Source organism: Diadema antillarum, unplaced genomic scaffold (genome assembly GCF_040938485.1).
Source record: "Diadema antillarum isolate AM-2024a unplaced genomic scaffold, OU_Dant_1.0 scf00000138, whole genome shotgun sequence".
Classification (NCBI taxonomy): domain Eukaryota; kingdom Metazoa; phylum Echinodermata; class Echinoidea; order Diadematoida; family Diadematidae; genus Diadema; species Diadema antillarum.
Genome location: NW_027271027.1, coordinates 1,142,214 through 1,149,432, shown reverse-complemented (window position 1 = coordinate 1,149,432; position 7,219 = coordinate 1,142,214).

The following is a 7,219-nucleotide window of genomic DNA, read 5'->3' as shown; positions in this document are numbered from 1 at the left end:
CGGTGGTTGTGTGGTGATTGGGGTGAACAGTCTGCGCGCCTGTTATTAAATTCGTCTTAAAAAATCACACAAGTATCAAAAGAGCATCACAGTCAAAGTACAGAGTTCGCGACTGCAATATTTGTCGATTGGATAACATCATACATGGACTTTGATTTGAATGTGTAAGACATTCATAACAATCACGTATAAGCTTGAGCGATATCTCTCCTATCATCATCAGCCCCATTGGAAACATTTTCACTAAAATGAGATTGTCATAACTTTGCGTCAGAACCAGCTCGGTAATGCACCTTTTAAAAATATTTATAACAAATAAAACTGCTCCCGAACGTCCGAAACAAACAATCTCACTTAACTAATATAAACAGGCACTCTTACATCACATAAAAGCAAAACAACACAAAACAAAACACTACTATAGCCGACATTGCAGGTATCATATACCTGTGTTCAACAGTAATTTTCGTTTTATCTTTTTACCGAATCAGGAGATTGTTAATCAATTTCGTTCAAACTATTTTGTATAAGTATTAAGCAACAGATATTGCTTACAACGTTCTAAAATATTCATGAAAGACAACGAAACGAAGTGCCTGAAGGAAATAGGCCTATAATTTTAAACTATATAACTGAAAAAAGGAGAAAGAATCGATGACTCGCTCGTATCTTACATGGAGGCATACCGACGCTTATATTTTTGCACGGACTCGAGAAATAAAATGTTACAAAGAAAGTATAATTATGTCATGCTTTGTTGAAGAAGAAAGGAATTTTATTGATCAATATGGCCTACTTTATTATTATGTGCACTAAAGACATCGCATGCGTTTTAACGATTCTTTCCTCATCGCAGGCACAGGGAAAAATCATAGTGCATCTTCGCATGCTTTCATTTAGTGCAAAGTGAAACTAATGTTACTTAACCAAAGGAGTATATGCGACACAAACACAACACCAGTAAACCTTGTCGTAGCTGAAATCTGTTAATTCTTCACACTGTTCCTTTTGCGTGCTAAGCTACAATGACCCTGAATCCATAACGCATACCCCGTATAATTACAGAAAAAGGAGAAAAAAAAATGTCATCACGTTTCCCTCACTCCTTTATAGAACAGAACAACAACACTGACTCGAATACTGTCCTTAGATCATGGAATACCTGACTATAGTCACACATTATGAAATATTAATGTTGATACATGTAACTTCATGCAGTGAAAATGATATGAATGAGTCTCTCTTCTCCCTCACCCACCTTCAGCATCTAGCAAACTCTATTTCATAGAAACTAATAATATTGAAGCAAATAAAAGTTTAAGAAATTCAGGCTTAGCACTAAATCCTGAATGATCTTTCGGATTAAGTATAATCGGCTCATGCGTATACTTCTTCGTACCTGAGTTTATAGTATTTTTACACAGTATATACAAACTAAATTCCGTAATCGTATGTCATTTTTTCATTTACCAATCACGTTATTTTGAGAATCTATTATTCGAGTCTATAGAAAAAGGAGAGATTTGAAAGTTTCCGGGAGAAGGGTCACTACTCCCCTGTCTCCCATCCCGCTGCGTGAGGCCATGTCTCTGAACCATACATGCACTGCTCTCAACACAGAACCTTATGGTTTCTTCTCCTTCTTTTTTTCATCCTCACCTTATGTGACTTAGGCCCTATGTATTGTTTGATTCTGCCAATGACGGAAGGGGTGTTGTTAATATTGTGACCTTGCCTTATTATCACAAATTTAGTTATAGAAATGGGTGCTGTTCATTATTCCGAAGGTTCATTATTCCGAAGGTTCGTTAATCTGAAAATGAAATAGGATTCGTTATTCCGTAGGTTGGTTAATCCGAAAATGAAACAGGGTTCCGTTATTCCGAAGGTTCGTTAATCCGAAAATGAAATAGGGTCCGTTATTCCGAAGGTTCGTTAATCCGAAAATGAAAAATGGCTCATTAATCCGAAAATGAAATAAGGTTCGTTAATCCGAAAATGAAATGAGGTTCGTGATTCCGAAAATTGAATAAACTCATTGTAATGACAAAATACGTTGTCATGATTATCAAAAAAAAAAAAAAAAATGCTATGATATTACGCAATGAAAATTCGATAGTGTCTATGGGGAGGATGATACACGTGTATATTTTCAGGTAAAGCACGTCGTGTTGCGTGAAGAAGTGAAGTAGATGAATGATCTTGATTTTAATTTGATCTGAACAATTATTTACCTGAGCGATTGAATTTAGAGCACAGGGGACTGTGTGATCTTTCTATAGCCTTTACCTTCAGACAGCCTCACATTTTTAATGATAATAACAGTAACGACAATAATATTAATACAGAGAAATACGTATGGACAAGACTAAAAAGTAACATTGATGGTAGTAATGGCAATAATCATCGATGGTAACAATGATGATAACACATAGCAACTGTGATTATTACTAGATTCATAGCGAAAAGTGTCGTTACCGGTAACAGCATTTCATATTAACCCGATAATGAAACGACCTGCGGCAGAGCCATCAGGAGGAACTGCCAGGGGAAGGGGGGGGGGGGATAGAAAGAAACGTAACATTAAAGGGTGTGTAGACTGTGTACAGTTCTGGTTGAGGTGAGGATTTAGCTTTTATGGTTTTGGAGATACTCAGAAACCACTCTTTATGAGATGTCAATGAGCATGCAATTTTAAGGGGTATCCAAAGTTTATTTGATGAAAATCGGTTTTGAAATGGCTGAGATATCCAAAAACAAGTTTCAAGTTTCAAGTTTATTTAACCAATTCATTACACATTTGACATTTTACAAAAGGATACAGCATTAAGAATAATGAATGGTTTGGGACCCCCCAAAAAAAGCAGAGCTTGTAAAAACGGGGTCCCGGATAAACGTATAAAACAAAACAAAACATACTAAAGTTTTAAACATATTAACAAGAAGTATAATAGTAACATATTTACATAGGACAGATGCAACACAAGCACACACACACACACGCACACACACACACACATTCAATCACACAAACACGTGTCACAAAAACGCTCATGCACATACATGTAGTTCACATGAAATTGCAGAAAGATACTTTCTATTTTACTATACTTTTAAATTCCTCTTCCCTGATCAATTCTTGTTTTACAAATTTCCCTCAAGATAGATGCGACATGTACGTTTTAAGTTGAATAGTGTTGAGGCTGACCACAAGGTGAAACCAAGAGATCCTAATAAAGTTGTGGCCTGTCGCCTTTTATTATTGCCACTTTTTTTGGATATCTCAGCCATTTGAAAACCAATTTCATCAAATAAACGTTGAATCCTTCTTAAAATTGCATGCTCAACCATATTTCATAAAAGGTTTCTCATTATCCCACTTAGGAATGTTATAGACCTAAATCCCCACCTCAACCATGTACGGTCCCTTTAACCTGGGGCGATGAAGCTGAATGCTGCATTCTTTTCAATGAAAGAAAGAAAGAAACACATTCCTTTGGAACGTTAAAACAGGAGAACCTCATTTAACTTCTCATTGAATTCATGAAAAAATAATTTCTGACAAAGTGTGTGATCGGTAGGACCAGTTCCATTAAATTCCACTCTTCACAAGAGATTCAGAGTTTTTGATGGTTGTTATAACACAAAAGCGTAGATGGCAGTGTATCCTGGGCTTAAACCGAATGCAAACATGGCTCTGTAACTTTTTCAGAATCCTGCGAAAGTAAATAGTGTCATGGCAAAGGCTATCATAATGGAGTGCTAACGCAATTTTCTTTACTTTATGACAGCTAGAAATGATACATAGCACTGGCTTACATTTTTTTCACTTACCATAACAACACGAATTCAGTGTGTTACCATGTCACACAAAAAAGTGGAGAACTGCATTTAACTTCTCATTGAATTCATGCAAAAAAAATAATTTCTTACCCAGTGTGTGATCGGCAGGACAATTTCGGTTACATTACACTCTTCACAGTGAAGCTTATTAAAAGAGATGTTACATTTGAAATCTGCTTGTTGAATATATCTAATTATTTATTTGCTTGATAGCTTTTGTTTTTAAGTCCACGCATATATAATATGTGTGTTTTTTTTTCTGCTTGAGACATGTTAGAGTTGCCGAATATGGTAATCATTTCAAATGATATTATCCTGACGATGAAGAGGAGAAGAAGGAGGGGGAGGGGGCGAGCTCATCCCCCGGAGGAGAAAATACCTCTACTTTACTCAATAGCATACATGTACAAATGAAATTGCAAATTACGACGGAATACGTCGCTGATAGAACTTTGTGTGGAATTGCATGTGTTTGTGTGTTCCTGTTTACACGTGTGTTTGTATGTGTGTGTGTGCGTGTGTGTTTATGTGTCCAAAGAGAGTATGAGCATAGTAGTACTGCATGGTGGTGGGGCGGGTAAGAGGGTAGGTAGGTTGTTTGTTTGTTTTTTTTGGTTGGGCAGCCACTTGTCAGTCTATGTGTTGAATATAAGTTGTATGTATTTCAGGTCACGCACCGATTGATTTTTTTTTTTAATTCATACATTGCTGATTGTATATTGTATATTGTGTTTATACATTCAAGATAATTTTTTTTTGTTATGTGAAATAATAGAAATCAAATAAGGATTACTGAAAAACAAAAAAACAAAATGAGCATGTAGGCATCCCCTTTTCAAAGTGAACATGCCTCTCCTGAATTGTTATGATAATGATGAATTCTACACTACTGATAAATGTAAGACTATAAGGCGCAGATAATGGGGGTGAGGGCGGATAAGATGGGCATTTAAACAATAATTCCAAGGGTTCTGTGCACTTGACCTCCACACACACACTCACACAATAAATATGCGCACACGTATCAACGCACGTATAAGACAGTATATTAATGACAACACCGTATTTTGTCACTTCAAGAATTTTACTTTATTTTCGGAATTACGAGCCTTATTTCATTTTCGGATCTGCGAACCTCATTTCATTTTCGGATTAACGAATATTCGGAATAACCAACCTTATTTTATTTTCGGATTAACGAACCTTCGGAACAACGAGCCTTATTTCATTTTCGGATTAACGAACCTTCGGAATTACGAACCCTATTACATTTTCGGATTAACGAACCTTATTTCGTTTTCGGATTAACGAACCTTCGGAATAACGAACCTTATTTCGTTTTCGGATTAATGAACCTTCGGAATAACGAACCTTTTTTTTTTCATTTTCGGATTAACGAACCTTCGGAATAACGAATCTTCGGAATAACGAGCCTTCGGAATAACAAATCTTCGGAATAAAAAACCCTCGGAATAACGAACTTTCGGAATAACGATCGAACTGTAACCATAAAAATGACCGTATTTACGCATTTTGACTCGATATGAGAAGTTCCTTCTATACCCACGTGTATAATCTCGCTAATCTGCAGTGCTACCTTGAAATACAATGTACTCATATCCTGCCTCTTGGACACAAACCCATTTCGACACTGTTGCTGTTATGATTCTTGTATAGTTTTACTACTGTTGTTGTTGGGAACAGGTGCGTAGGTAAGGCCCGGTCCCAGTGCACTTACGGATGCAAAGAGGATGTAAAACGTAAAAAAGATCTTGCCATCCGTTGGAAAACGCTACGCATCCGCTGTGTACTCATCACATACGTGTTTCATATACGCTCTATCCATCGAGCATCCGTCCATGGGGTGATTTCATCCGCGCAAAAAGTTTTATGCTGCTTAAAACTTTTGGAACGGATGAACTTTCCGCCGTATACGATGTAAATCCGCAACATATACGAGCAACAAACGTTGTATGTCCGTTTTCATCCGTTAAACGTCCGCTGTATCCTCTCTGCATCCTCTGGGCATCCTCGCAACTCACATCCGCTGCAGCTGAAAACGGAAAGAGGGAGGAAAGATATGGTACATGGAACGTCTCTACATCGTTACTAGCACGGAAATAGAAAGGATGTAAGCGTATGCATCTCGTATATAGTATTCAGAACGGACAAAGCGTTTGTTTCCGTTAGGCGTACGTGATGCATTCACTTCATCCGCTCTGCATCCGCTCTTTCCGCTATGCGTCCGTTTCGCAATTATCCCCGGTAGCCCCTTCGGAGCTGTTATCCACTTCCATCCGCTTTCATCCGCTAGGCTTCCGATGAACATCCGTTTAACATCCCCGCTACATACTATCCACGTCCGTTCTTTTTCCGTTCTGTTTTCGCGAATTTTCGCCAATTTTGTCAATTTCTGGAGCGGATGAAAGCGGATGGAGCCACCCCCGAAATTTTGCTCGTCCGCTGTGTCCTTTCTGCATACGTTTTGTGTTCATCGGCCAGTGGGACCGGGCCTTTATGAAGAGCGACTCACTCCGCTCCGTTAGCGTTCTATTGCATCGGGCTTTTGCACTACACTGTAACTGAACCTATTGAGGCCACTGACCCCATGTCCATCCCACCCCTCCATGATAGATAAGACACAAAAAAATAATGATGATGTACAAATAGTACAAAACTGTCACTTATAAACTTGATCAGTCAAATTACTCAACCTATATACAGATGAAGGGAGCTTGACAGTAGGAATATTTATCGATTTTGCCAAAGCATTTGATGCGAATCACTCTATTCTTCTCAGGAAACTGGAGCATTACGGAATTCGGGAAATAGCGTTCAATTCAATTCAATTCAATTCAATTAAATTAAATTCAATTCAATTCAATTCAATTCAATTCAATTCAATTCAATTCAATTCAATTCAATGCAATTCAATTCAGCCCACATTATTTCTTGTCTACATTAATGATCTACACAATTCATCACATTATTTCAGTTTTTGCTTGTTTGCAGATGGTTCTTATCTATTTTATACAGTTAAGCATGATGAACGTAAAATCAATTTATCAGAAGTTAACCATAACCTGAAAGATGTAATAGCTTGGTGCAACTCAAACAAACTCACAATGAATACGGAAAAAAAAAAGAATAATTACATGTTATCAAAAATCGACGAAGACATTTTTTTACATCAGGTCATTTGATCATGAATGATACCATTCTAGAGTCAGTTGAGCCAATATCGTTCCTTGGAATTCGTATAGACAAAAATTTGACATGGAAGAATGAAATTGATAATGCAATCTATTAAGTAAAAAGATTGGAATATTGTATAGATTAAGACACTTTGTGTCAAGAATGATGAGGTCATGTTATA